This window comes from Phyllobates terribilis, unplaced genomic scaffold (assembly GCF_046119375.1).
Source record: "Phyllobates terribilis strain yellow unplaced genomic scaffold, ASM4611937v1 Scaffold_74__1_contigs__length_7073193, whole genome shotgun sequence".
Lineage (NCBI taxonomy): Eukaryota > Metazoa > Chordata > Amphibia > Anura > Dendrobatidae > Phyllobates > Phyllobates terribilis.
The window spans coordinates 2,617,450-2,642,414 of record NW_027362834.1 but is presented as its reverse complement, the minus strand read 5'-3'; the positions used below and the strand labels follow the sequence as shown (position 1 = coordinate 2,642,414).

General features: G+C 45.2%; 19 non-coding genes across 19 annotated transcripts; all 19 read left to right on the top strand.

The window, feature by feature from the left end:
* The first annotated feature begins 629 nt into the window (after positions 1–629).
* LOC141194978 (U2 spliceosomal RNA) lies at positions 630–820 on the top strand. The gene has a single exon (XR_012267591.1). It is a non-coding gene; the product is annotated as a U2 spliceosomal RNA (small nuclear RNA).
* Positions 821–1,941: 1,121 nt separating this feature from the next.
* On the top strand, positions 1,942–2,132 carry LOC141194977 (U2 spliceosomal RNA). The gene has a single exon (XR_012267590.1). It is a non-coding gene; the product is annotated as a U2 spliceosomal RNA (small nuclear RNA).
* Positions 2,133–3,253: 1,121 nt separating this feature from the next.
* LOC141194976 (U2 spliceosomal RNA) lies at positions 3,254–3,444 on the top strand. Its single transcript, XR_012267589.1, has one exon. It is a non-coding gene; the product is annotated as a U2 spliceosomal RNA (small nuclear RNA).
* A 1,122-nt stretch (positions 3,445–4,566) lies between these two features.
* LOC141195889 (U2 spliceosomal RNA) lies at positions 4,567–4,757 on the top strand. The gene has a single exon (XR_012268460.1). It is a non-coding gene; the product is annotated as a U2 spliceosomal RNA (small nuclear RNA).
* A 1,120-nt stretch (positions 4,758–5,877) lies between these two features.
* On the top strand, positions 5,878–6,068 carry LOC141194975 (U2 spliceosomal RNA). Its single transcript, XR_012267588.1, has one exon. It is a non-coding gene; the product is annotated as a U2 spliceosomal RNA (small nuclear RNA).
* Positions 6,069–7,193: 1,125 nt separating this feature from the next.
* LOC141194974 (U2 spliceosomal RNA) lies at positions 7,194–7,384 on the top strand. Its single transcript, XR_012267587.1, has one exon. It is a non-coding gene; the product is annotated as a U2 spliceosomal RNA (small nuclear RNA).
* Positions 7,385–8,506: 1,122 nt separating this feature from the next.
* On the top strand, positions 8,507–8,697 carry LOC141194973 (U2 spliceosomal RNA). The gene has a single exon (XR_012267586.1). It is a non-coding gene; the product is annotated as a U2 spliceosomal RNA (small nuclear RNA).
* A 1,123-nt stretch (positions 8,698–9,820) lies between these two features.
* Positions 9,821–10,011, top strand: LOC141196134 (U2 spliceosomal RNA). The gene has a single exon (XR_012268699.1). It is a non-coding gene; the product is annotated as a U2 spliceosomal RNA (small nuclear RNA).
* Positions 10,012–11,133: 1,122 nt separating this feature from the next.
* On the top strand, positions 11,134–11,324 carry LOC141195928 (U2 spliceosomal RNA). The gene has a single exon (XR_012268499.1). It is a non-coding gene; the product is annotated as a U2 spliceosomal RNA (small nuclear RNA).
* A 1,121-nt stretch (positions 11,325–12,445) lies between these two features.
* Positions 12,446–12,636, top strand: LOC141194972 (U2 spliceosomal RNA). The gene has a single exon (XR_012267585.1). It is a non-coding gene; the product is annotated as a U2 spliceosomal RNA (small nuclear RNA).
* Positions 12,637–13,760: 1,124 nt separating this feature from the next.
* LOC141194970 (U2 spliceosomal RNA) lies at positions 13,761–13,951 on the top strand. The gene has a single exon (XR_012267583.1). It is a non-coding gene; the product is annotated as a U2 spliceosomal RNA (small nuclear RNA).
* A 1,120-nt stretch (positions 13,952–15,071) lies between these two features.
* LOC141196587 (U2 spliceosomal RNA) lies at positions 15,072–15,262 on the top strand. The gene has a single exon (XR_012268988.1). It is a non-coding gene; the product is annotated as a U2 spliceosomal RNA (small nuclear RNA).
* A 1,116-nt stretch (positions 15,263–16,378) lies between these two features.
* On the top strand, positions 16,379–16,569 carry LOC141194969 (U2 spliceosomal RNA). The gene has a single exon (XR_012267582.1). It is a non-coding gene; the product is annotated as a U2 spliceosomal RNA (small nuclear RNA).
* Positions 16,570–17,688: 1,119 nt separating this feature from the next.
* Positions 17,689–17,879, top strand: LOC141194968 (U2 spliceosomal RNA). Its single transcript, XR_012267581.1, has one exon. It is a non-coding gene; the product is annotated as a U2 spliceosomal RNA (small nuclear RNA).
* Positions 17,880–18,997: 1,118 nt separating this feature from the next.
* On the top strand, positions 18,998–19,188 carry LOC141194967 (U2 spliceosomal RNA). Its single transcript, XR_012267580.1, has one exon. It is a non-coding gene; the product is annotated as a U2 spliceosomal RNA (small nuclear RNA).
* Positions 19,189–20,306: 1,118 nt separating this feature from the next.
* Positions 20,307–20,497, top strand: LOC141194966 (U2 spliceosomal RNA). The gene has a single exon (XR_012267579.1). It is a non-coding gene; the product is annotated as a U2 spliceosomal RNA (small nuclear RNA).
* A 1,122-nt stretch (positions 20,498–21,619) lies between these two features.
* LOC141194965 (U2 spliceosomal RNA) lies at positions 21,620–21,810 on the top strand. The gene has a single exon (XR_012267578.1). It is a non-coding gene; the product is annotated as a U2 spliceosomal RNA (small nuclear RNA).
* A 1,121-nt stretch (positions 21,811–22,931) lies between these two features.
* On the top strand, positions 22,932–23,122 carry LOC141196015 (U2 spliceosomal RNA). The gene has a single exon (XR_012268584.1). It is a non-coding gene; the product is annotated as a U2 spliceosomal RNA (small nuclear RNA).
* Positions 23,123–24,246: 1,124 nt separating this feature from the next.
* Positions 24,247–24,437, top strand: LOC141194964 (U2 spliceosomal RNA). The gene has a single exon (XR_012267577.1). It is a non-coding gene; the product is annotated as a U2 spliceosomal RNA (small nuclear RNA).
* Positions 24,438–24,965: the final 528 nt, after the last annotated feature.

Here is a 24,965-nt window from a genome sequence, read left to right as displayed (position 1 = left end):
AACGTTGTCTCCCTCTGCTGGAACACTGACTTCTTTCATTTAATGCCTGCAGACTATAAAAGAGAAACCAACCCAAAAAGTTTGGTTGATTAGTCTTTGGCATTCTTTTAAACTGTTGCTTATGGCGGTCTCTGTGAGCTTCTCAGTGACATTCAGCCATCCAGGTATCCCGCCTGCAGTAGACGGAATGTGGCAATGGAACGCTGGCTGCGCGTGTCATAATAGGCTCTGAGCCTTTATATACCTGCGCACAGCAGCAGCCACCTTCAGTCTGCTGCTGGACAGCCAGCAGCAGCAGCAGCAGGAGAGGTAATTAATCAGCAACCCTCCTGCTAAGGGTAGACAGCTGCTCGTTCCACCCCCCCCCCCGCCTTAATTGGTTCTCCTCCCTTCCAACGGTGTTGAGGCGGGTGGGAACAGCCGGGGGTTGAGGGTACTGTGCTAAAAGAGGTGGAGTTATGCAGATCTAAAACGCGTGGATTGCAGCAGCAGCAAGCCGAAAAGTGCAGGCATGTGAGGGATCTAGAGGTTGACAGCATGTCTTCTTAACGGGAGTCCAGGTGGCCATCTCCACAAATGGACTTTTCAGAATCCTTGGGTGGCACCGTAGTCGGAAACCAATTCTGGTTATCGCTTCTCGGCCTTTTGGCTAAGATCAAGTGTAGTATCTGTTCTTATCAGTTTAATATCTGATACGTCCCCTATCTGGGGACCATATATTAAATGGATTTTTAGAACAGGGAGATGGAAAAAGAGCTTGCTCTGTCCACTCCACGCATTGACCTGGTATTGCAGTATCTCCAGGACCGGTGCACCCCTTCTTTAATGCAGTTTCTAAAATCAGAAAGAATTGAATTCAATGCTTTTTGTTCATTTTGCTTGTTTGTCGGATTTTGGGATGGACTCTTTGGCTTTGCTTTTCTTCTCCTCATTGGATTTTTCATGTTAAAAGTTGCAGAAGCCAGATGACAAGCTCATTTTGGTTCAACTTCAGCAACTGTGCATTGCATTGCCATGTAATGTAATGTAATGCAATGCTATCTATCTAGCTCTCCCTCTATACTTCCTTTTGGATAAACAGACATATTAGGCAAGCATTTTGGAGCTTTCACCTAAATAACTACAGGTGGTGAGATAAGCTGCACAATATAATTGACCTTTCAGTATATTGTTGCACACACACCATCTATTTAGCAAATGCCCTTGTTATCAACAGCAGCCTTTTAAACTCACCTGAGCTAACAGGTATGTGAGCTGGTTACTCTGCTGCGCTTAAAATTTCTTTTTTGGTTTGCTACAATGCCTTTTCTGAAACGTTGTCTCCCTCTGCTGGAACACTGACTTCTTTCATTTAATGCCTGCAGACTATAAAAGAGAAACCAACCCAAAAAGTTTGGTTGATTAGTCTGTGGCATTCTTTTAAACTGTTGCTTATGGCGGTCTCTGTGAGCTTCTCAGTGACATTCAGCCATCCAGGTATCCCGCCTGCAGTAGACGGAATGTGGCAATGGAACGCTGGCTGCGCGTGTCATAATAGGCTCTGAGCCTTTATATACCTGCGCACAGCAGCAGCCACCTTCAGTCTGCTGCTGGACAGCCAGCAGCAGCAGCAGCAGGAGAGGTAATTAATCAGCAACCCTCCTGCTAAGGGTAGACAGCTGCTCGTTCCACCCCCCCCCCCGCCTTAATTGGTTCTCCTCCCTTCCAACGGTGTTGAGGCGGGTGGGAACAGCCGGGGGTTGAGGGTACTGTGCTAAAAGAGGTGGAGTTATGCAGATCTAAAACGCGTGGATTGCAGCAGCAGCAAGCCGAAAAGTGCAGGCATGTGAGGGATCTAGAGGTTGACAGCATGTCTTCTTAACGGGAGTCCAGGTGGCCATCTCCACAAATGGACTTTTCAGAATCCTTGGGTGGCACCGTAGTCGGAAACCAATTCTGGTTATCGCTTCTCGGCCTTTTGGCTAAGATCAAGTGTAGTATCTGTTCTTATCAGTTTAATATCTGATACGTCCCCTATCTGGGGACCATATATTAAATGGATTTTTAGAACAGGGAGATGGAAAAAGAGCTTGCTCTGTCCACTCCACGCATTGACCTGGTATTGCAGTATCTCCAGGACCGGTGCACCCCTTCTTTAATGCAGTTTCTAAAATCAGAAAGAATTGAATTCAATGCTTTTTGTTCATTTTGCTTGTTTGTCGGATTTTGGGATGGACTCTTTGGCTTTGCTTTTCTTCTCCTCATTGGATTTTTCATGTTAAAAGTTGCAGAAGCCAGATGACAAGCTCATTTTGGTTCAACTTCAGCAACTGTGCATTGCATTGCCATGTAATGTAATGTAATGCAATGCTATCTATCTAGCTCTCCCTCTATACTTCCTTTTGGATAAACAGACATATTAGGCAAGCATTTTGGAGCTTTCACCTAAATAACTACAGGTGGTGAGATAAGCTGCACAATATAATTGACCTTTCAGTATATTGTTGCACACACACCATGTATTTAGCAAATGCCCTTGTTATCAACAGCAGCCTTTTAAACTCACCTGAGCTAACAGGTATGTGAGCTGGTTACTCTGCTGCGCTTAAAATTTCTTTTTTGGTTTGCTACAATGCCTTTTCTGAAACGTTGTCTCCCTCTGCTGGAACACTGACTTCTTTCATTTAATGCCTGCAGACTATAAAAGAGAAACCAACCCAAAAAGTTTGGTTGATTAGTCTGTGGCATTCTTTTAAACTGTTGCTTATGGCAGTCTCTGTGAGCTTCTCAGTGACATTCAGCCATCCAGGTATCCCGCCTGCAGTAGACGGAATGTGGCAATGGAACGCTGGCTGCGCGTGTCATAATAGGCTCTGAGCCTTTATATACCTGCGCACAGCAGCAGCCACCTTCAGTCTGCTGCTGGACAGCCAGCAGCAGCAGCAGCAGGAGAGGTAATTAATCAGCAACCCTCCTGCTAAGGGTAGACAGCTGCTCGTTCCACCCCCCCCCCCGCCTTAATTGGTTCTCCTCCCTTCCAACGGTGTTGAGGCGGGTGGGAACAGCCGGGGGTTGAGGGTACTGTGCTAAAAGAGGTGGAGTTATGCAGATCTAAAACGCGTGGATTGCAGCAGCAGCAAGCCGAAAAGTGCAGGCATGTGAGGGATCTAGAGGTTGACAGCATGTCTTCTTAACGGGAGTCCAGGTGGCCATCTCCACAAATGGACTTTTCAGAATCCTTGGGTGGCACCGTAGTCGGAAACCAATTCTGGTTATCGCTTCTCGGCCTTTTGGCTAAGATCAAGTGTAGTATCTGTTCTTATCAGTTTAATATCTGATACGTCCCCTATCTGGGGACCATATATTAAATGGATTTTTAGAACAGGGAGATGGAAAAAGAGCTTGCTCTGTCCACTCCACGCATTGACCTGGTATTGCAGTATCTCCAGGACCGGTGCACCCCTTCTTTAATGCAGTTTCTAAAATCAGAAAGAATTGAATTCAATGCTTTTTGTTCATTTTGCTTGTTTGTCGGATTTTGGGATGGACTCTTTGGCTTTGCTTTTCTTCTCCTCATTGGATTTTTCATGTTAAAAGTTGCAGAAGCCAGATGACAAGCTCATTTTGGTTCAACTTCAGCAACTGTGCATTGCATTGCCATGTAATGTAATGTAATGCAATGCTATCTATCTAGCTCTTCCTCTATACTTCCTTTTGGATAAACAGACATATTAGGCAAGCATTTTGGAGCTTTCACCTAAATAACTACAGGTGGTGAGATAAGCTGCACAATATAATTGACCTTTCAGTATATTGTTGCACACACACCATCTATTTAGCAAATGCCCTTGTTATCAACAGCAGCCTTTTAAACTCACCTGAGCTAACAGGTATGTGAGCTGGTTACTCTGCTGCGCTTAAAATTTCTTTTTTGGTTTGCTACAATGCCTTTTCTGAAACGTTGTCTCCCTCTGCTGGAACACTGACTTCTTTCATTTAATGCCTGCAGACTATAAAAGAGAAACCAACCCAAAAAGTTTGGTTGATTAGTCTGTGGCATTCTTTTAAACTGTTGCTTATGGCGGTCTCTGTGAGCTTCTCAGTGACATTCAGCCATCCAGGTATCCCGCCTGCAGTAGACGGAATGTGGCAATGGAACGCTGGCTGCGCGTGTCATAATAGGCTCTGAGCCTTTATATACCTGCGCACAGCAGCAGCCACCTTCAGTCTGCTGCTGGCCAGCCAGCAGCAGCAGCAGCAGGAGAGGTAATTAATCAGCAACCCTCCTGCTAAGGGTGGACAGCTGCTCGTTCCACCCCCCCCCCCCGCCTTAATTGGTTCTCCTCCCTTCCAACGGTGTTGAGGCGGGTGGGAACAGCCGGGGGTTGAGGGTACTGTGCTAAAAGAGGTGGAGTTATGCAGATCTAAAACGCGTGGATTGCAGCAGCAGCAAGCCGAAAAGTGCAGGCATGTGAGGGATCTAGAGGTTGACAGCATGTCTTCTTAACGGGAGTCCAGGTGGCCATCTCCACAAATGGACTTTTCAGAATCCTTGGGTGGCACCGTAGTCGGAAACCAATTCTGGTTATCGCTTCTCGGCCTTTTGGCTAAGATCAAGTGTAGTATCTGTTCTTATCAGTTTAATATCTGATACGTCCCTTATCTGGGGACCATATATTAAATGGATTTTTAGAACAGGGAGATGGAAAAAGAGCTTGCTCTGTCCACTCCACGCATTGACCTGGTATTGCAGTATCTCCAGGACCGGTGCACCCCTTCTTTAATGCAGTTTCTAAAATCAGAAAGAATTGAATTCAATGCTTTTTGTTCATTTTGCTTGTTTGTCGGATTTTGGGATGGACTCTTTGGCTTTGCTTTTCTTCTCCTCATTGGATTTTTCATGTTAAAAGTTGCAGAAGCCAGATGACAAGCTCATTTTGGTTCAACTTCAGCAACTGTGCATTGCATTGCCATGTAATGTAATGTAATGCAATGCTATCTATCTAGCTCTCCCTCTATACTTCCTTTTGGATAAACAGACATATTAGGCAAGCATTTTGGAGCTTTCACCTAAATAACTACAGGTGGTGAGATAAGCTGCACAATATAATTGACCTTTCAGTATATTGTTGCACACACACCATCTATTTAGCAAATGCCCTTGTTATCAACAGCAGCCTTTTAAACTCACCTGAGCTAACAGGTATGTGAGCTGGTTACTCTGCTGCGCTTAAAATTTCTTTTTTGGTTTGCTACAATGCCTTTTCTGAAACGTTGTCTCCCTCTGCTGGAACACTGACTTCTTTCATTTAATGCCTGCAGACTATAAAAGAGAAACCAACCCAAAAAGTTTGGTTGATTAGTCTGTGGCATTCTTTTAAACTGTTGCTTATGGCGGTCTCTGTGAGCTTCTCAGTGACATTCAGCCATCCAGGTATCCCGCCTGCAGTAGACGGAATGTGGCAATGGAACGCTGGCTGCGCGTGTCATAATAGGCTCTGAGCCTTTATATACCTGCGCACAGCAGCAGCCACCTTCAGTCTGCTGCTGGACAGCCAGCAGCAGCAGCAGCAGGAGAGGTAATTAATCAGCAACCCTCCTGCTAAGGGTAGACAGCTGCTCGTTCCACCCCCCCCCCGCCTTAATTGGTTCTCCTCCCTTCCAACGGTGTTGAGGCGGGTGGGAACAGCCGGGGGTTGAGGGTACTGTGCTAAAAGAGGTGGAGTTATGCAGATCTAAAACGCGTGGATTGCAGCAGCAGCAAGCCGAAAAGTGCAGGCATGTGAGGGATCTAGAGGTTGACAGCATGTCTTCTTAACGGGAGTCCAGGTGGCCATCTCCACAAATGGACTTTTCAGAATCCTTGGGTGGCACCGTAGTCGGAAACCAATTCTGGTTATCGCTTCTCGGCCTTTTGGCTAAGATCAAGTGTAGTATCTGTTCTTATCAGTTTAATATCTGATACGTCCCCTATCTGGGGACCATATATTAAATGGATTTTTAGAACAGGGAGATGGAAAAAGAGCTTGCTCTGTCCACTCCACGCATTGACCTGGTATTGCAGTATCTCCAGGACCGGTGCACCCCTTCTTTAATGCAGTTTCTAAAATCAGAAAGAATTGAATTCAATGCTTTTTGTTCATTTTGCTTGTTTGTCGGATTTTGGGATGGACTCTTTGGCTTTGCTTTTCTTCTCCTCATTGGATTTTTCATGTTAAAAGTTGCAGAAGCCAGATGACAAGCTCATTTTGGTTCAACTTCAGCAACTGTGCATTGCATTGCCATGTAATGTAATGTAATGCAATGCTATCTATCTAGCTCTCCCTCTATACTTCCTTTTGGATAAACAGACATATTAGGCAAGCATTTTGGAGCTTTCACCTAAATAACTACAGGTGGTGAGATAAGCTGCACAATATAATTGACCTTTCAGTATATTGTTGCACACACACCATCTATTTAGCAAATGCCCTTGTTATCAACAGCAGCCTTTTAAACTCACCTGAGCTAACAGGTATGTGAGCTGGTTACTCTGCTGCGCTTAAAATTTCTTTTTTGGTTTGCTACAATGCCTTTTCTGAAACGTTGTCTCCCTCTGCTGGAACACTGACTTCTTTCATTTAATGCCTGCAGACTATAAAAGAGAAACCAACCCAAAAAGTTTGGTTGATTAGTCTGTGGCATTCTTTTAAACTGTTGCTTATGGCGGTCTCTGTGAGCTTCTCAGTGACATTCAGCCATCCAGGTATCCCGCCTGCAGTAGACGGAATGTGGCAATGGAACGCTGGCTGCGCGTGTCATAATAGGCTCTGAGCCTTTATATACCTGCGCACAGCAGCAGCCACCTTCAGTCTGCTGCTGGCCAGCCAGCAGCAGCAGCAGCAGGAGAGGTAATTAATCAGCAACCCTCCTGCTAAGGGTAGACAGCTGCTCGTTCCACCCCCCCCCCCCCCCGCCTTAATTGGTTCTCCTCCCTTCCAACGGTGTTGAGGCGGGTGGGAACAGCCGGGGGTTGAGGGTACTGTGCTAAAAGAAGTGGAGTTATGCAGATCTAAAACGCGTGGATTGCAGCAGCAGCAAGCCGAAAAGTGCAGGCATGTGAGGGATCTAGAGGTTGACAGCATGTCTTCTTAACGGGAGTCCAGGTGGCCATCTCCACAAATGGACTTTTCAGAATCCTTGGGTGGCACCGTAGTCGGAAACCAATTCTGGTTATCGCTTCTCGGCCTTTTGGCTAAGATCAAGTGTAGTATCTGTTCTTATCAGTTTAATATCTGATACGTCCCCTATCTGGGGACCATATATTAAATGGATTTTTAGAACAGGGAGATGGAAAAAGAGCTTGCTCTGTCCACTCCACGCATTGACCTGGTATTGCAGTATCTCCAGGACCGGTGCACCCCTTCTTTAATGCAGTTTCTAAAATCAGAAAGAATTGAATTCAATGCTTTTTGTTCATTTTGCTTGTTTGTCGGATTTTGGGATGGACTCTTTGGCTTTGCTTTTCTTCTCCTCATTGCATTTTTCATGTTAAAAGTTGCAGAAGCCAGATGACAAGCTCATTTTGGTTCAACTTCAGCAACTGTGCATTGCATTGCCATGTAATGTAATGTAATGCAATGCTATCTATCTAGCTCTCCCTCTATACTTCCTTTTGGATAAACAGACATATTAGGCAAGCATTTTGGAGCTTTCACCTAAATAACTACAGGTGGTGAGATAAGCTGCACAATATAATTGACCTTTCAGTATATTGTTGCACACACACCATCTATTTAGCAAATGCCCTTGTTATCAACAGCAGCCTTTTAAACTCACCTGAGCTAACAGGTATGTGAGCTGGTTACTCTGCTGCGCTTAAAATTTCTTTTTTGGTTTGCTACAATGCCTTTTCTGAAACGTTGTCTCCCTCTGCTGGAACACTGACTTCTTTCATTTAATGCCTGCAGACTATAAAAGAGAAACCAACCCAAAAAGTTTGGTTGATTAGTCTGTGGCATTCTTTTAAACTGTTGCTTATGGCGATCTCTGTGAGCTTCTCAGTGACATTCAGCCATCCAGGTATCCCGCCTGCAGTAGACGGAATGTGGCAATGGAACGCTGGCTGCGCGTGTCATAATAGGCTCTGAGCCTTTATATACCTGCGCACAGCAGCAGCCACCTTCAGTCTGCTGCTGGCCAGCCAGCAGCAGCAGCAGCAGGAGAGGTAATTAATCAGCAACCCTCCTGCTAAGGGTAGACAGCTGCTCGTTCCACCCCCCCCCCCCGCCTTAATTGGTTCTCCTCCCTTCCAACGGTGTTGAGGCGGGTGGGAACAGCCGGGGGTTGAGGGTACTGTGCTAAAAGAAGTGGAGTTATGCAGATCTAAAACGCGTGGATTGCAGCAGCAGCAAGCCGAAAAGTGCAGGCATGTGAGGGATCTAGAGGTTGACAGCATGTCTTCTTAACGGGAGTCCAGGTGGCCATCTCCACAAATGGACTTTTCAGAATCCTTGGGTGGCACCGTAGTCGGAAACCAATTCTGGTTATCGCTTCTCGGCCTTTTGGCTAAGATCAAGTGTAGTATCTGTTCTTATCAGTTTAATATCTGATACGTCCCCTATCTGGGGACCATATATTAAATGGATTTTTAGAACAGGGAGATGGAAAAAGAGCTTGCTCTGTCCACTCCACGCATTGACCTGGTATTGCAGTATCTCCAGGACCGGTGCACCCCTTCTTTAATGCAGTTTCTAAAATCAGAAAGAATTGAATTCAATGCTTTTTGTTCATTTTGCTTGTTTGTCGGATTTTGGGATGGACTCTTTGGCTTTGCTTTTCTTCTCCTCATTGGATTTTTCATGTTAAAAGTTGCAGAAGCCAGATGACAAGCTCATTTTGGTTCAACTTCAGCAACTGTGCATTGCATTGCCATGTAATGTAATGTAATGCAATGCTATCTATCTAGCTCTCCCTCTATACTTCCTTTTGGATAAACAGACATATTAGGCAAGCATTTTGGAGCTTTCACCTAAATAACTACAGGTGGTGAGATAAGCTGCACAATATAATTGACCTTTCAGTATATTGTTGCACACACACCATCTATTTAGCAAATGCCCTTGTTATCAACAGCAGCCTTTTAAACTCACCTGAGCTAACAGGTATGTGAGCTGGTTACTCTGCTGCGCTTAAAATTTCTTTTTTGGTTTGCTACAATGCCTTTTCTGAAACGTTGTCTCCCTCTGCTGGAACACTGACTTCTTTCATTTAATGCCTGCAGACTATAAAAGAGAAACCAACCCAAAAAGTTTGGTTGATTAGTCTGTGGCATTCTTTTAAACTGTTGCTTATGGCGGTCTCTGTGAGCTTCTCAGTGACATTCAGCCATCCAGGTATCCCGCCTGCAGTAGACGGAATGTGGCAATGGAACGCTGGCTGCGCGTGTCATAATAGGCTCTGAGCCTTTATATACCAGCGCACAGCAGCAGCCACCTTCAGTCTGCTGCTGGACAGCCAGCAGCAGCAGCAGCAGGAGAGGTAATTAATCAGCAACCCTCCTGCTAAGGGTAGACAGCTGCTCGTTCCACCCCCCCCCCCCCGCCTTAATTGGTTCTCCTCCCTTCCAACGGTGTTGAGGCGGGTGGGAACAGCCGGGGGTTGAGGGTACTGTGCTAAAAGAGGTGGAGTTATGCAGATCTAAAACGCGTGGATTGCAGCAGCAGCAAGCCGAAAAGTGCAGGCATGTGAGGGATTTAGAGGTTGACAGCATGTCTTCTTAACGGGAGTCCAGGTGGCCATCTCCACAAATGGACTTTTCAGAATCCTTGGGTGGCACCGTAGTCGGAAACCAATTCTGGTTATCGCTTCTCGGCCTTTTGGCTAAGATCAAGTGTAGTATCTGTTCTTATCAGTTTAATATCTGATACGACCCCTATCTGGGGACCATATATTAAATGGATTTTTAGAACAGGGAGATGGAAAAAGAGCTTGCTCTGTCCACTCCACGCATTGACCTGGTATTGCAGTATCTCCAGGACCGGTGCACCGCTTCTTTAATGCAGTTTCTAAAATCAGAAAGAATTGAATTCAATGCTTTTTGTTCATTTTGCTTGTTTGTCGGATTTTGGGATGGACTCTTTGGCTTTGCTTTTCTTCTCCTCATTGGATTTTTCATGTTAAAAGTTGCAGAAGCCAGATGACAAGCTCATTTTGGTTCAACTTCAGCAACTGTGCATTGCATTGCCATGTAATGTAATGTAATGCAATGCTATCTATCTAGCTCTCCCTCTATACTTCCTTTTGGATAAACAGACATATTAGGCAAGCATTTTGGAGCTTTCACCTAAATAACTACAGGTGGTGAGATAAGCTGCACAATATAATTGACCTTTCAGTATATTGTTGCACACACACCATCTATTTAGCAAATGCCCTTGTTATCAACAGCAGCCTTTTAAACTCACCTGAGCTAACAGGTATGTGAGCTGGTTACTCTGCTGCGCTTAAAATTTCTTTTTTGGTTTGCTACAATGCCTTTTCTGAAACGTTGTCTCCCTCTGCTGGAACACTGACTTCTTTCATTTAATGCCTGCAGACTATAAAAGAGAAACCAACCCAAAAAGTTTGGTTGATTAGTCTGTGGCATTCTTTTAAACTGTTTCTTATGGCGGTCTCTGTGAGCTTCTCAGTGACATTCAGCCATCCAGATATCCCGCCTGCAGTAGACGGAATGTGGCAATGGAACGCTGGCTGCGCGTGTCATAATAGGCTCTGAGCCTTTATATACCTGCGCACAGCAGCAGCCACCTTCAGTCTCCTGCTGGACAGCCAGCAGCAGCAGCAGCAGCAGGAGAGGTAATTAATCAGCAACCCTCCTGCTAAGGGTAGACAGCTGCTCGTTCCACCCCCCCCCGCCTTAATTGGTTCTCCTCCCTTCCAACGGTGTTGAGGCGGGTGGGAACAGCCGGGGGTTGAGGGTACTGTGCTAAAAGAGGTGGAGTTATGCAGATCTAAAACGCGTGGATTGCAGCAGCAGCAAGCCGAAAAGTGCAGGCATGTGAGGGATCTAGAGGTTGACAGCATGTCTTCTTAACGGGAGTCCAGGTGGCCATCTCCACAAATGGACTTTTCAGAATCCTTGGGTGGCACCGTAGTCGGAAACCAATTCTGGTTATCGCTTCTCGGCCTTTTGGCTAAGATCAAGTGTAGTATCTGTTCTTATCAGTTTAATATCTGATACGTCCCCTATCTGGGGACCATATATTAAATGGATTTTTAGAACAGGGAGATGGAAAAAGAGCTTGCTCCGTCCACTCCACGCATTGACCTGGTATTGCAGTATCTCCAGGACCGGTGCACCCCTTCTTTAATGCAGTTTCTAAAATCAGAAAGAATTGAATTCAATGCTTTTTGTTCATTTTGCTTGTTTGTCGGATTTTGGGATGGACTCTTTGGCTTTGCTTTTCTTCTCCTCATTGGATTTTTCATGTTAAAAGTTGCAGAAGCCAGATGACAAGCTCATTTTGGTTCAACTTCAGCAACTGTGCATTGCATTGCCATGTAATGTAATGTAATGCAATGCTATCTATCTAGCTCTCCCTCTATACTTCCTTTTGGATAAACAGACATATTAGGCAAGCATTTTGGAGCTTTCACCTAAATAACTACAGGTGGTGAGATAAGCTGCACAATATAATTGACCTTTCAGTATATTGTTGCACACACACCATCTATTTAGCAAATGCCCTTGTTATCAACAGCAGCCTTTTAAACTCACCTGAGCTAACAGGTATGTGAGCTGGTTACTCTGCTGCGCTTAAAATTTCTTTTTTGGTTTGCTACAATGCCTTTTCTGAAACGTTGTCTCCCTCTGCTGGAACACTGACTTCTTTCATTTAATGCCTGCAGACTATAAAAGAGAAACCAACCCAAAAAGTTTGGTTGATTAGTCTGTGGCATTCTTTTAAACTGTTGCTTATGGCGGTCTCTGTGAGCTTCTCAGTGACATTCAGCCATCCAGGTATCCCGCCTGCAGTAGACGGAATGTGGCAATGGAACGCTGGCTGCGCGTGTCATAATAGGCTCTGAGCCTTTATATACCTGCGCACAGCAGCAGCCACCTTCAGTCTGCTGCTGGACAGCCAGCAGCAGCAGCAGCAGGAGAGGTAATTGATCAGCAACCCTCCTGCTAAGGGTAGACAGCTGCTCGTTCCACCCCCCCCCCCGCCTTAATTGGTTCTCCTCCCTTCCAACGGTGTTGAGGCGGGTGGGAACAGCCAGGGGTTGAGGGTACTGTGCTAAAAGAGGTGGAGTTATGCAGATCTAAAACGCGTGGATTGCAGCAGCAGCAAGCCGAAAAGTGCAGGCATGTGAGGGATCTAGAGGTTGACAGCATGTCTTCTTAACGGGAGTCCAGGTGGCCATCTCCACAAATGGACTTTTCAGAATCCTTGGGTGGCACCGTAGTCGGAAACCAATTCTGGTTATCGCTTCTCGGCCTTTTGGCTAAGATCAAGTGTAGTATCTGTTCTTATCAGTTTAATATCTGATACGTCCCCTATCTGGGGACCATATATTAAATGGATTTTTAGAACAGGGAGATGGAAAAAGAGCTTGCTCTGTCCACTCCACGCATTGACCTGGTATTGCAGTATCTCCAGGACCGGTGCACCCCTTCTTTAATGCAGTTTCTAAAATCAGAAAGAATTGAATTCAATGCTTTTTGTTCATTTTGCTTGTTTGTCGGATTTTGGGATGGACTCTTTGGCTTTGCTTTTCTTCTCCTCATTGGATTTTTCATGTTAAAAGTTGCAGAAGCCAGATGACAAGCTCATTTTGGTTCAACTTCAGCAACTGTGCATTGCATTGCCATGTAATGTAATGTAATGCAATGCTATCTATCTAGCTCTCCCTCTATACTTCCTTTTGGATAAACAGACATATTAGGCAAGCATTTTGGAGCTTTCACCTAAATAACTACAGGTGGTGAGATAAGCTGCACAATATAATTGACCTTTCAGTATATTGTTGCACACACACCATCTATTTAGCAAATGCCCTTGTTATCAACAGCAGCCTTTTAAACTCACCTGAGCTAACAGGTATGTGAGCTGGTTACTCTCCTGCGCTTAAAATTTCTTTTTTGGTTTGCTACAATGCCTTTTCTGAAACGTTGTCTCCCTCTGCTGGAACACTGACTTCTTTCATTTAATGCCTGCAGACTATAAAAGAGAAACCAACCCAAAAAGTTTGGTTGATTAGTCTGTGGCATTCTTTTAAACTGTTGCTTATGGCGGTCTCTGTGAGCTTCTCAGTGACATTCAGCCATCCAGGTATCCCGCCTGCAGTAGACGGAATGTGGCAATGGAACGCTGGCTGCGCGTGTCATAATAGGCTCTGAGCCTTTATATACCTGCGCACAGCAGCAGCCACCTTCAGTCTGCTGCTGGACAGCCAGCAGCAGCAGCAGCAGGAGAGGTAATTAATCAGCAACCCTCCTGCTAAGGGTAGACAGCTGCTCGTTCCACCCCCCCCCCCCCCGCCTTAATTGGTTCTCCTCCCTTCCAACGGTGTTGAGGCGGGTGGGAACAGCCGGGGGTTGAGGGTACTGTGCTAAAAGAGGTGGAGTTATGCAGATCTAAAACGCGTGGATTGCAGCAGCAGCAAGCCGAAAAGTGCAGGCATGTGAGGGATCTAGAGGTTGACAGCATGTCTTCTTAACGGGAGTCCAGGTGGCCATCTCCACAAATGGACTTTTCAGAATCCTTGGGTGGCACCGTAGTCGGAAACCAATTCTGGTTATCGCTTCTCGGCCTTTTGGCTAAGATCAAGTGTAGTATCTGTTCTTATCAGTTTAATATCTGATACGTCCCCTATCTGGGGACCATATATTAAATGGATTTTTAGAACAGGGAGATGGAAAAAGAGCTTGCTCTGTCCACTCCACGCATTGACCTGGTATTGCAGTATCTCCAGGACCGGTGCACCCCTTCTTTAATGCAGTTTCTAAAATCAGAAAGAATTGAATTCAATGCTTTTTGTTCATTTTGCTTGTTTGTCGGATTTTGGGATGGACTCTTTGGCTTTGCTTTTCTTCTCCTCATTGGATTTTTCATGTTAAAAGTTGCAGAAGCCAGATGACAAGCTCATTTTGGTTCAACTTCAGCAACTGTGCATTGCATTGCCATGTAATGTAATGTAATGCAATGCTATCTATCTAGCTCTCCCTCTATACTTCCTTTTGGATAAACAGACATATTAGGCAAGCATTTTGGAGCTTTCACCTAAATAACTACAGGTGGTGAGATAAGCTGCACAATATAATTGACCTTTCAGTATATTGTTGCACACACACCATCTATTTAGCAAATGCCCTTGTTATCAACAGCAGCCTTTTAAACTCACCTGAGCTAACAGGTATGTGAGCTGGTTACTCTGCTGCGCTTAAAATTTCTTTTTTGGTTTGCTACAATGCCTTTTCTGAAACGTTGTCTCCCTCTGCTGGAACACTGACTTCTTTCATTTAATGCCTGCAGACTATAAAAGAGAAACCAACCCAAAAAGTTTGGTTGATTAGTCTGTGGCATTCTTTTAAACTGTTGCTTATGGCGGTCTCTGTGAGCTTCTCAGTGACATTCAGCCATCCAGGTATCCCGCCTGCAGTAGACGGAATGTGGCAATGGAACGCTGGCTGCGCGTGTCATAATAGGCTCTGAGCCTTTATATACCTGCACACAGCAGCAGCCACCTTCAGTCTGCTGCTGGACAGCCAGCAGCAGCAGCAGCAGGAGAGGTAATTAATCAGCAACCCTCCTGCTAAGGGTAGACAGCTGCTCGTTCCACCCCCCCCCCGCCTTAATTGGTTCTCCTCCCTTCCAACGGTGTTGAGGCGGGTGGGAACAGCCGGGGGTTGAGGGTACTGTGCTAAAAGAGGTGGAGTTATGCAGATCTAAAACGCGTGGATTGCAGCAGCAGCAAGCCGAAAAGTGCAGGCATGTGAGGGATCTAGAGGTTGACAGCATGTCTTCTTAACGGGAGTCCAGGTGGCCATCTCCACAAATGGACTTTTCAGAATCCTTGGGTGGCACCGTAGTCGGAAACCAATTCTGGTTATCGCTTCTCGGCCTTTTGGCTAAGATCAAGTGTAGTATCTGTTCTTATCAGTTTAATATCTGATACGTCCCCTATCTGGGGACCATATATTAAATGAATTTTTAGAACAGGGAGATGGAAAAAGAGCTTGCTCTGTCCACTCCACGCATTGACCTGGTATTGCAGTATCTCCAGGACCGGTGCACCCCTTCTTTAATGCAGTTTCTAAAATCAGAAAGAATTGAATTCAATGCTTTTTGTTCATTTTGCTTGTTTGTCGGATTTTGGGATGGACTCTTTGGCTTTGCTTTTCTTCTCCTCATTGGATTTTTCATGTTAAAAGTTGCAGAAGCCAGATGACAAGCTCATTTTGGTTCAACTTCAGCAACTGTGCATTGCATTGCCATGTAATGTAATGTAATGCAATGCTATCTATCTAGCTCTCCCTCTATACTTCCTTTTGGATAAACAGACATATTAGGCAAGCATTTTGGAGCTTTCACCTAAATAACTACAGGTGGTGAGATAAGCTGCACAATATAATTGACCTTTCAGTATATTGTTGCACACACACCATCTATTTAGCAAATGCCCTTGTTATCAACAGCAGCCTTTTAAACTCACCTGAGCTAACAGGTATGTGAGCTGGTTACTCTGCTGCGCTTAAAATTTCTTTTTTGGTTTGCTACAATGCCTTTTCTGAAACGTTGTCTCCCTCTGCTGGAACACTGACTTCTTTCATTTAATGCCTGCAGACTATAAAAGAGAAACCAACCCAAAAAGTTTGGTTGATTAGTCTGTGGCATTCTTTTAAACTGTTGCTTATGGCGGTCTCTGTGAGCTTCTCAGTGACATTCAGCCATCCAGGTATCCCGCCTGCAGTAGACGGAATGTGGCAATGGAACGCTGGCTGCGCGTGTCATAATAGGCTCTGAGCCTTTATATACCTGCGCACAGCAGCAGCCACCTTCAGTCTGCTGCTGGACAGCCAGCAGCAGCAGCAGCAGGAGAGGTAATTAATCAGCAACCCTCCTGCTAAGGGTAGACAGCTGCTCGTTCCACCCCCCCCCGCCTTAATTGGTTCTCCTCCCTTCCAACGGTGTTGAGGCGGGTGGGAACAGCCGGGGGTTGAGGGTACTGTGCTAAAAGAGGTGGAGTTATGCAGATCTAAAACGCGTGGATTGCAGCAGCAAGCCGAAAAGTGAAGGCATGTGAGGGATCTAGAGGTTGACAGCATGTCTTCTTAACGGGAGTCCAGGTGGCCATCTCCACAAATGGACTTTTCAGAATCCTTGGGTGGCACCGTAGTCGGAAACCAATTCTGGTTATCGCTTCTCGGCCTTTTGGCTAAGATCAAGTGTAGTATCTGTTCTTATCAGTTTAATATCTGATACGTCCCCTATCTGGGGACCATATATTAAATGGATTTTTAGAACAGGGAGATGGAAAAAGAGCTTGCTCTGTCCACTCCACGCATTGACCTGGTATTGCAGTATCTCCAGGACCGGTGCACCCCTTCTTTAATGCAGTTTCTAAAATCAGAAAGAATTGAATTCAATGCTTTTTGTTCATTTTGCTTGTTTGTCGGATTTTGGGATGGACTCTTTGGCTTTGCTTTTCTTCTCCTCATTGGATTTTTCATGTTAAAAGTTGCAGAAGCCAGATGACAAGCTCATTTTGGTTCAACTTCAGCAACTGTGCATTGCATTGCCATGTAATGTAATGTAATGCAATGCTATCTATCTAGCTCTCCCTCTATACTTCCTTTTGGATAAACAGACATATTAGGCAAGCATTTTGGAGCTTTCACCTAAATAACTACAGGTGGTGAGATAAGCTGCACAATATAATTGACCTTTCAGTATATTGTTGCACACACACCATCTATGTAGCAAATGCCCTTGTTATCAACAGCAGCCTTTTAAACTCACCTGAGCTAACAGGTATGTGAGCTGGTTACTCTGCTGCGCTTAAAATTTCTTTTTTGGTTTGCTACAATGCCTTTTCTGAAACGTTGTCTCCCTCTGCTGGAACACTGACTTCTTTCATTTAATGCCTGCAGACTATAAAAGAGAAACCAACCCAAAAAGTTTGGTTGATTAGTCTGTGGCATTCTTTTAAACTGTTGCTTATGGCGGTCTCTGTGAGCTTCTCAGTGACATTCAGCCATCCAGGTATCCCGCCTGCAGTAGACGGAATGTGGCAATGGAACGCTGGCTGCGCGTGTCATAATAGGCTCTGAGCCTTTATATACCTGCGCACAGCAGCAGCCACCTTCAGTCTGCTGCTGGACAGCCAGCAGCAGCAGCAGCAGGAGAGGTAATTAATCAGCAACCCTCCTGCTAAGGGTAGACAGCTGCTCGTTCCACCCCCCCCCGCCTTAATTGGTTCTCCTCCCTTCCAACGGTGTTGAGGCGGGTGGGAACAGCCGGGGGTTGAGGGTACTGTGCTAAAAGAGGTGGAGTTATGCAGATCTAAAACGCGTGGATTGCAGCAGCAGCAAGCCGAAAAGTGCAGGCATGTGAGGGATCTAGAGGTTGACAGCATGTCTTCTTAACGGGAGTCCAGGTGGCCATCTCCACAAATGGACTTTTCAGAATCCTTGGGTGGCACCGTAGTCGGAAACCAATTCTGGTTATCGCTTCTCGGCCTTTTGGCTAAGATCAAGTGTAGTATCTGTTCTTATCAGTTTAATATCTGATACGTCCCCTATCTGGGGACCATATATTAAATGGATTTTTAGAACAGGGAGATGGAAAAAGAGCTTGCTCTGTCCACTCCACGCATTGACCTGGTATTGCAGTATCTCCAGGACCGGTGCACCCCTTCTTTAATGCAGTTTCTAAAATCAGAAAGAATTGAATTCAATGCTTTTTGTTCATTTTGCTTGTTTGTCGGATTTTGGGATGGACTCTTTGGCTTTGCTTTTCTTCTCCTCATTGGATTTTTCATGTTAAAAGTTGCAGAAGCCAGATGACAAGCTCATTTTGGTTCAACTTCAGCAACTGTGCATTGCATTGCCATGTAATGTAATGTAATGCAATGCTATCTATCTAGCTCTCCCTCTATACTTCCTTTTGGATAAACAGACATATTAGGCAAGCATTTTGGAGCTTTCACCTAAATAACTACAGGTGGTGAGATAAGCTGCACAATATAATTGACCTTTCAGTATATTGTTGCACACACACCATCTATTTAGCAAATGCCCTTGTTATCAACAGCAGCCTTTTAAACTCACCTGAGCTAACAGGTATGTGAGCTGGTTACTCTGCTGCGCTTAAAATTTCTTTTTTGGTTTGCTACAATGCCTTTTCTGAAACGTTGTCTCCCTCTGCTGGAACACTGACTTCTTTCATTTAATGCCTGCAGACTATAAAAGAGAAACCAACCCAAAAAGTTTGGTTGATTAGTCTGTGGCATTCTTTTAAACTGTTGCTTATGGCGGTCTCTGTGAGCTTCTCAGTGACATTCAGCCATCCAGGTATCCCGCCTGCAGTAGACGGAATGTGGCAATGGAACGCTGGCTGCGCGTGTCATAATAGGCTCTGAGCCTTTATATACCTGCGCACAGCAGCAGCCACCTTCAGTCTGCTGCTGGACAGCCAGCAGCAGCAGCAGGAGAGGTAATTAATCAGCAACCCTCCTGCTAAGGGTAGACAGCTGCTCGTTCCACCCCCCCCCCCGCCTTAATTGGTTCTCCTCCCTTCCAACGGTGTTGAGGCGGGTGGGAACAGCCGGGGGTTGAGGGTACTGTGCTAAAAGAGGTGGAGTTATGCAGATCTAAAACGCGTGGATTGCAGCAGCAGCAAGCCGAAAAGTGCAGGCATGTGAGGGATCTAGAGGTTGACAGCATGTCTTCTTAACGGGAGTCCAGGTGGCCATCTCCACAAATGGACTTTTCAGAATCCTTGGGTGGCACCGTAGTCGGAAACCAATTCTGGTTATCGCTTCTCGGCCTTTTGGCTAAGATCAAGTGTAGTATCTGTTCTTATCAGTTTAATATCTGATACGTCCCCTATCTGGGGACCATATATTAAATGGATTTTTAGAACAGGGAGATGGAAAAAGAGCTTGCTCTGTCCACTCCACGCATTGACCTGGTATTGCAGTATCTCCAGGACCGGTGCACCCCTTCTTTAATGCAGTTTCTAAAATCAGAAAGAATTGAATTCAATGCTTTTTGTTCATTTTGCTTGTTTGTCGGATTTTGGGATGGACTCTTTGGCTTTGCTTTTCTTCTCCTCATTGGATTTTTCATGTTAAAAGTTGCAGAAGCCAGATGACAAGCTCATTTTGGTTCAACTTCAGCAACTGTGCATTGCATTGCCATGTAATGTAATGTAATGCAATGCTATCTATCTAGCTCTCCCTCTATACTTCCTTTTGGATAAACAGACATATTAGGCAAGCATTTTGGAGCTTTCACCTAAATAACTACAGGTGGTGAGATAAGCTGCACAATATAATTGACCTTTCAGTATATTGTTGCACACACACCATCTATTTAGCAAATGCCCTTGTTATCAACAGCAGCCTTTTAAACTCACCTGAGCTAACAGGTATGTGAGCTGGTTACTCTGCTGCGCTTAAAATTTCTTTTTTGGTTTGCTACAATGCCTTTTCTGAAACGTTGTCTCCCTCTGCTGGAACACTGACTTCTTTCATTTAATGCCTGCAGACTATAAAAGAGAAACCAACCCAAAAAGTTTGGTTGATTAGTCTGTGGCATTCTTTTAAACTGTTGCTTATGGCGGTCTCTGTGAGCTTCTCAGTGACATTCAGCCATCCAGGTATCCCGCCTGCAGTAGACGGAATGTGGCAATGGAACGCTGGCTGCGCGTGTCATAATAGGCTCTGAGCCTTTATATACCTGCGCACAGCAGCAGCCACCTTCAGTCTGCTGCTGGACAGCCAGCAGCAGCAGCAGGAGAGGTAATTAATCAGCAACCCTCCTGCTAAGGGTAGACAGCTGCTCGTTCCACCCCCCCCCCCGCCTTAATTGGTTCTCCTCCCTTCCAACGGTGTTGAGGCGGGTGGGAACAGCCGGGGGTTGAGGGTACTGTGCTAAAAGAGGTGGAGTTATGCAGATCTAAAACGCGTGGATTGCAGCAGCAGCAAGCCGAAAAGTGCAGGCATGTGAGGGATCTAGAGGTTGACAGCATGTCTTCTTAACGGGAGTCCAGGTGGCCATCTCCACAAATGGACTTTTCAGAATCCTTGGGTGGCACCGTAGTCGGAAACCAATTCTGGTTATCGCTTCTCGGCCTTTTGGCTAAGATCAAGTGTAGTATCTGTTCTTATCAGTTTAATATCTGATACGTCCCCTATCTGGGGACCATATATTAAATGGATTTTTAGAACAGGGAGATGGAAAAAGAGCTTGCTCTGTCCACTCCACGCATTGACCTGGTATTGCAGTATCTCCAGGACCGGTGCACCCCTTCTTTAATGCAGTTTCTAAAATCAGAAAGAATTGAATTCAATGCTTTTTGTTCATTTTGCTTGTTTGTCGGATTTTGGGATGGACTCTTTGGCTTTGCTTTTCTTCTCCTCATTGGATTTTTCATGTTAAAAGTTGCAGAAGCCAGATGACAAGCTCATTTTGGTTCAACTTCAGCAACTGTGCATTGCATTGCCATGTAATGTAATGTAATGCAATGCTATCTATCTAGCTCTCCCTCTATACTTCCTTTTGGATAAACAGACATATTAGGCAAGCATTTTGGAGCTTTCACCTAAATAACTACAGGTGGTGAGATAAGCTGCACAATATAATTGACCTTTCAGTATATTGTTGCACACACACCATCTATTTAGCAAATGCCCTTGTTATCAACAGCAGCCTTTTAAACTCACCTGAGCTAACAGGTATGTGAGCTGGTTACTCTGCTGCGCTTAAAATTTCTTTTTTGGTTTGCTACAATGCCTTTTCTGAAACGTTGTCTCCCTCTGCTGGAACACTGACTTCTTTCATTTAATGCCTGCAGACTATAAAAGAGAAACCAACCCAAAAAGTTTGGTTGATTAGTCTGTGGCATTCTTTTAAACTGTTGCTTATGGCGGTCTCTGTGAGCTTCTCAGTGACATTCAGCCATCCAGGTATCCCGCCTGCAGTAGACGGAATGTGGCAATGGAACGCTGGCTGCGCGTGTCATAATAGGCTCTGAGCCTTTATATACCTGCGCACAGCAGCAGCCACCTTCAGTCTGCTGCTGGACAGCCAGCAGCAGCAGCAGCAGGAGAGGTAATTAATCAGCAACCCTCCTGCTAAGGGTAGACAGCTGCTCGTTCCACCCCCCCCCCCCGCCTTAATTGGTTCTCCTCCCTTCCAACGGTGTTGAGGCGGGTGGGAACAGCCGGGGGTTGAGGGTACTGTGCTAAAAGAGGTGGAGTTATGCAGATCTAAAACGCGTGGATTGCAGCAGCAGCAAGCCGAAAAGTGCAGGCATGTGAGGGATCTAGAGGTTGACAGCATGTCTTCTTAACGGGAGTCCAGGTGGCCATCTCCACAAATGGACTTTTCAGAATCCTTGGGTGGCACCGTAGTCGGAAACCAATTCTGGTTATCGCTTCTCGGCCTTTTGGCTAAGATCAAGTGTAGTATCTGTTCTTATCAGTTTAATATCTGATACGTCCCCTATCTGGGGACCATATATTAAATGGATTTTTAGAACAGGGAGATGGAAAAAGAGCTTGCTCTGTCCACTCCACGCATTGACCTGGTATTGCAGTATCTCCAGGACCGGTGCACCCCTTCTTTAATGCAGTTTCTAAAATCAGAAAGAATTGAATTCAATGCTTTTTGTTCATTTTGCTTGTTTGTCGGATTTTGGGATGGACTCTTTGGCTTTGCTTTTCTTCTCCTCATTGGATTTTTCATGTTAAAAGTTGCAGAAGCCAGATGACAAGCTCATTTTGGTTCAACTTCAGCAACTGTGCATTGCATTGCCATGTAATGTAATGTAATGCAATGCTATCTATCTAGCTCTCCCTCTATACTTCCTTTTGGATAAACAGACATATTAGGCAAGCATTTTGGAGCTTTCACCTAAATAACTACAGGTGGTGAGATAAGCTGCACAATATAATTGACCTTTCAGTATATTGTTGCACACACACCATCTATTTAGCAAATGCCCTTGTTATCAACAGCAGCCTTTTAAACTCACCTGAGCTAACAGGTATGTGAGCTGGTTACTCTGCTGCGCTTAAAATTTCTTTTTTGGTTTGCTACAATGCCTTTTCTGAAACGTTGTCTCCCTCTGCTGGAACACTGACTTCTTTCATTTAATGCCTGCAGATTATAAAAGAGAAACCAACCCAAAAAGTTTGGTTGATTAGTCTGTGGCATTCTTTTAAACTGTTGCTTATGGCGGTCTCTGTGAGCTTCTCAGTGACATTCAGCCATCCAGGTATCCCGCCTGCAGTAGACGGAATGTGGCAATGGAACGCTGGCTGCGCGTGTCATAATAGGCTCTGAGCCTTTATATACCTGCGCACAGCAGCAGCCACCTTCAGTCTGCTGCTGGACAGCCAGCAGCAGCAGCAGCAGGAGAGGTAATTAATCAGCAACCCTCCTGCTAAGGGTAGACAGCTGCTCGTTCCACCCCCCCCCCCGCCTTAATTGGTTCTCCTCCCTTCCAACGGTGTTGAGGCGGGTGGGAACAGCCGGGGGTTGAGGGTACTGTGCTAAAAGAGGTGGAGTTATGAAGATCTAAAACGCGTGGATTGCAGCAGCAGCAAGCCGAAAAGTGCAGGCATGTGAGGGATCTAGAGGTTGACAGCATGTCTTCTTAACGGGAGTCCAGGTGGCCATCTCCACAAATGGACTTTTCAGAATCCTTGGGTGGCACCGTAGTCGGAAACCAATTCTGGTTATCGCTTCTCGGCCTTTTGGCTAAGATCAAGTGTAGTATCTGTTCTTATCAGTTTAATATCTGATACGTCCCCTATCTGGGGACCATATATTAAATGGATTTTTAGAACAGGAAGATGGAAAAAGAGCTTGCTCTGTCCACTCCACGCATTGACCTGGTATTGCAGTATCTCCAGGACCGGTGCACCCCTTCTTTAATGCAGTTTCTAAAATCAGAAAGAATTGAATTCAATGCTTTTTGTTCATTTTGCTTGTTTGTCGGATTTTGGGATGGACTCTTTGGCTTTGCTTTTCTTCTCCTCATTGGATTTTTCATGTTAAAAGTTGCAGAAGCCAGATGACAAGCTCATTTTGGTTCAACTTCAGCAACTGTGCATTGCATTGCCATGTAATGTAATGTAATGCAATGCTATCTATCTAGCTCTCCCTCTATACTTCCTTTTGGATAAACAGACATATTAGGCAAGCATTTTGGAGCTTTCACCTAAATAACTACAGGTGGTGAGATAAGCTGCACAATATAATTGACCTTTCAGTATATTGTTGCACACACACCATCTATTTAGCAAATGCCCTTGTTATCAACAGCAGCCTTTTAAACTCACCTGAGCTAACAGGTATGTGAGCTGGTTACTCTGCTGCGCTTAAAATTTCTTTTTTGGTTTGCTACAATGCCTTTTCTGAAACGTTGTCTCCCTCTGCTGGAACACTGACTTCTTTCATTTAATGCCTGCAGACTATAAAAGAGAAACCAACCCAAAAAGTTTGGTTGATTAGTCTGTGGCATTCTTTTAAACTGTTGCTTATGGCGGTCTCTGTGAGCTTCTCAGTGACATTCAGCCATCCAGGTATCCCGCCTGCAGTAGACGGAATGTGGCAATGGAACGCTGGCTGCGCGTGTCATAATAGGCTCTGAGCCTTTATATACCTGCGCACAGCAGCAGCCACCTTCAGTCTGCTGCTGGACAGCCAGCAGCAGCAGCAGCAGGAGAGGTAATTAATCAGCAACCCTCCTGCTAAGGGTAGACAGCTGCTCGTTCCACCCCCCCCCGCCTTAATTGGTTCTCCTCCCTTCCAACGGTGTTGAGGCGGGTGGGAACAGCCGGGGGTTGAGGGTAAGGTACTGTGCTAAAAGAGGTGGAGTTATGCAGATCTAAAACGCGTGGATTGCAGCAGCAGCAAGCCGAAAAGTGCAGGCATGTGAGGGATCTAGAGGTTGACAGCATGTCTTCTTAACGGGAGTCCAGGTGGCCATCTCCACAAATGGACTTTTCAGAATCCTTGGGTAGCACCGTAGTCGGAAACCAATTCTGGTTATCGCTTCTCGGCCTTTTGGCTAAGATCAAGTGTAGTATCTGTTCTTATCAGTTTAATATCTGATACGTCCCCTATCTGGGGACCATATATTAAATGGATTTTTAGAACAGGGAGATGGAAAAAGAGCTTGCTCTGTCCACTCCACGCATTGACCTGGTATTGCAGTATCTCCAGGACCGGTGCACCCCTTCTTTAATGCAGTTTCTAAAATCAGAAAGAATTGAATTCAATGCTTTTTGTTCATTTTGCTTGTTTGTCGGATTTTGGGATGGACTCTTTGGCTTTGCTTTTCTTCTCCTCATTGGATTTTTCATGTTAAAAGTTGCAGAAGCCAGATGACAAGCTCATTTTGGTTCAACTTCAGCAACTGTGCATTGCATTGCCATGTAATGTAATGTAATGCAATGCTATCTATCTAGCTCTCCCTCTATACTTCCTTTTGGATAAACAGACATATTAGGCAAGCATTTTGGAGCTTTCACCTAAATAACTACAGGTGGTGAGATAAGCTGCACAATATAATTGACCTTTCAGTATATTGTTGCACACACACCATCTATTTAGCAAATGCCCTTGTTATCAACAGCAGCCTTTTAAACTCACCTGAGCTAACAGGTATGTGAGCTGGTTACTCTGCTGCGCTTAAAATTTCTTTTTTGGTTTGCTACAATGCCTTTTCTGAAACGTTGTCTCCCTCTGCTGGAACACTGACTTCTTT